This window comes from Crinia signifera, chromosome 7, assembly GCF_055691185.1.
Source record: "Crinia signifera chromosome 7, ASM5569118v1, whole genome shotgun sequence".
Lineage (NCBI taxonomy): Eukaryota > Metazoa > Chordata > Amphibia > Anura > Myobatrachidae > Crinia > Crinia signifera.
In genome coordinates this window covers 29,571,376-29,574,225 of record NC_139223.1, presented here as the reverse complement: position 1 = coordinate 29,574,225, position 2,850 = coordinate 29,571,376, and the positions used below count along the sequence as shown (strand labels likewise).

General features: G+C 47.2%; 1 long non-coding RNA gene across 1 annotated transcript; it reads right to left on the bottom strand.

The window, feature by feature from the left end:
- Positions 1-462: 462 nt before the first annotated feature.
- LOC146019999 (uncharacterized) lies at positions 463-2,382 on the bottom strand. The gene is made up of 3 exons (XR_014450705.1): positions 2,151-2,382; positions 1,409-2,006; positions 463-1,192 (listed from the first exon to the last, which is right to left on the bottom strand). It is a non-coding gene; the product is annotated as an uncharacterized LOC146019999 (long non-coding RNA).
- Between the last annotated feature and the right edge of the window lie 468 nt (positions 2,383-2,850).

Here is a 2,850-nt window from a genome sequence, read left to right as displayed (position 1 = left end):
ATCCGCTAATAATGCCAGCGTCGCTCTCATTTGTTATATAAATGCAAATAAAAATGTGGTGTAAAAAAAGATTACATTTCCTGTATAAGGGAACATTACCGGTCATTATGATGGATACAAATGTGCGCTTGGCAAATTTCCCACGATGTTGACAAATTCACTCAAAGGGGTTAAAATGTTAGTGTACTTTTAACTAGAGCAAAACCGGATGGGCACTCGTTGTTCCCCAATGGGTTCGGAGAAGGATACAATATAAGGATCCCATTTTCTCTCTCATGGGGGACATAGGACCATGGCAATATTCCCAAAGCTGCCTCTACATATGAAATGTCAAAGCTCAGCATGCCACGGTGGAAAGAAAGCAGAAATTTAAATTTCAAAAAGAGGAGACTGCAGTCATTTGAGCTACTGTGACATCACTATGCTTAAACTAGTGAGTGTCTTTGCAAAGCCTCGGGACACACTAGCAGTGCATGTTGGCCAGGTCTCACAGAATCGCAAGTAAAATAATCAGCACCACCTGTGGATCTTATAAAATGTGTCAGTCAGCAATGAATACACCTGTGCCTCGACATGGAGATATGGAAAACATGTACTGTCAGTTTGTCCTGAGGACTGGATTGGAGAAGCACAGCCCAGGTGTATGGAGCAACCATGGAGCATTTCTGCAGTGCAAGTCCAGCAAGCTGTCAGTCAGTGAGTGTGGCGCACGTCTCTCTGCCAGGGGGCAGTAACAGGAAGCATGCATATTATATATCCCAGTAACGCAGCCTTTCATATACACTGTCACACAGTGGCTGCAGCGTACAGTATAAGACATGTGGAGCCGAGGCTATGTATATATCATGTACCTGTATCTGGGTTCCACGCCATGTTCCCTCTGCCGTTACCATTGTACCCAATGACTGCTTTCAGCTGCAACATTTCCTGGCCGGGCGGAGGTGGGCACATTCCCTGTACAATACACAAGGTGCAATGACATCAATTCACCAGCCAATCAACGCCTGTCATTTTTCAAACGTAGCTGATTGGCTGGTGCATTACCACCTCCTACTCTGTCTCCACTTTATCCCTGCACCAGGCGTAATACATCTGCCCCACTGTGAGCTTCTTACCTTTGCCAAGCAGGGGGCTTTGAAACGAGGGTTGAAATGAGTGTAAGCATCAGGACGGGGCGTCTCCTGCCTCACATCTAATGAAGGAACACAGGAGATAAGATTATATAGAATGTGCGCACAAACTGGGGAGTATGGAGGACAAGGACGTCCATAGTCCGCTCAGCAATCAGCCGTCTCTGACAGGTGCTTAGCGCGCACTCATCTCCGCATACAGGGAACATGCATTGCTCTGCACATCAGCACCGTTGGGTTACGGTAATTCTGTCTGACAATGTTGGGTTCATCATTACCTTCTCCCTGACTGCTGCTGATGGTCCTGGAACCCCAGGGCAGCTTGGTCCTATTGGGCTGGCTCTCTATAATGATCAGAGATGACTGCCCATCACTTTCTAGTGGATCTCGCAATTCCACCTCTTCCACCACAGATTCTGCGCGCGCAGCTCCGGCCGCCACCGCGTCCCCATCATCGGACTCTGAAAGGAGGCCTGCAAGCAGCGAGATGGGAGGACAGCAATGAAAGAGTGCAAAGATGATATCTCACAGGGGTGTTCTATACCGCACCATACCATATTACAGCGATAGTTCCTCTCACCTGCATAACCTGTATGCTGCACTGGGCTGATATCCAGGCGCGGAGGGGAGGAGATACAAGGACGAGGAGCTGTGCCCCTTGGCACTCCGCTAGAGATGAATGTGGAATCTCTCCTCTGATCTACGGGACCTGTTACGGGAGAACCAGATTAGGTTCATGGGGTGCGGCCAAATCACCTGCAGCCAGTAATGACCACTCTACTGATCCACTTACCAGTGCTGGAATGGATGGCAGAGGGTAAGGAACCATTTACACTCAACTGGCGGGCAAACGTTGAACCTCCACCAGGGCTGAAGCTAGTAAAATAAAATAAAAATTGTCTTTTAGTATATAAGTAAAGAAAAACTAGCAGGCTAATAATTAAAAGTTACCCAAAAAAAACATACATACAAAATATAAGGAGCACATAAATAAAAAATAAATAAAATAAAAAATATTACCTTCTAACTGGAACATCGGGGGCCGCTTCGAAGTCCCAAATAAAAATGGCGTCCCCAGCAGTGATCACACTCTGCTGATCTGGGGAGAAGTCCGCTTGCTGCACAGGTTCCGAGTGTCCGATGAACACCTGAAAGGGGGGAGAAGCCAAGATACAGGGACGTGAATGCACAGATGCATCATGGGAGGACGATAAACCATAGCAACCACAGAATGACACCACAAAGAGGAGAAACCAGACAGCGTTATTTGGTCACGTTACCTGTGGGTGGGTGATTCCAGCCAGACTATAGTTCCAGACTTTGATAATTCGGTCCCCAGCAGTCAGCAGGAAGCGGTTGTCGTCACTCACTGCCAGGGTGTAGCAGTGCTGTTTATGTACTTGTGTCACCTGAGGAAGATCAGAGGTGTCACCTACATGTGGGACATCACCACAACAACAACGGTTTTACCAAACACCTGTAAATCTGGTTCTTTATTTACCCAACACTGACATGCGGATAGACAGATGTACCACCTGAGTCTGCTGCTTCTGAGATATCCAAAATGTAAATGTGTATTTATTATGATCATTTACCGTTGGTCTCCTGGCGAAACGCGTAACCTGCTGCAGTGTTTATGTAGACCAAAGTGCTAAATCTGGTGTTTTATGGTCTAGAACCCTCACCTCTCTGGTGAGACGTCCGGTCTTAGGATCCAGCC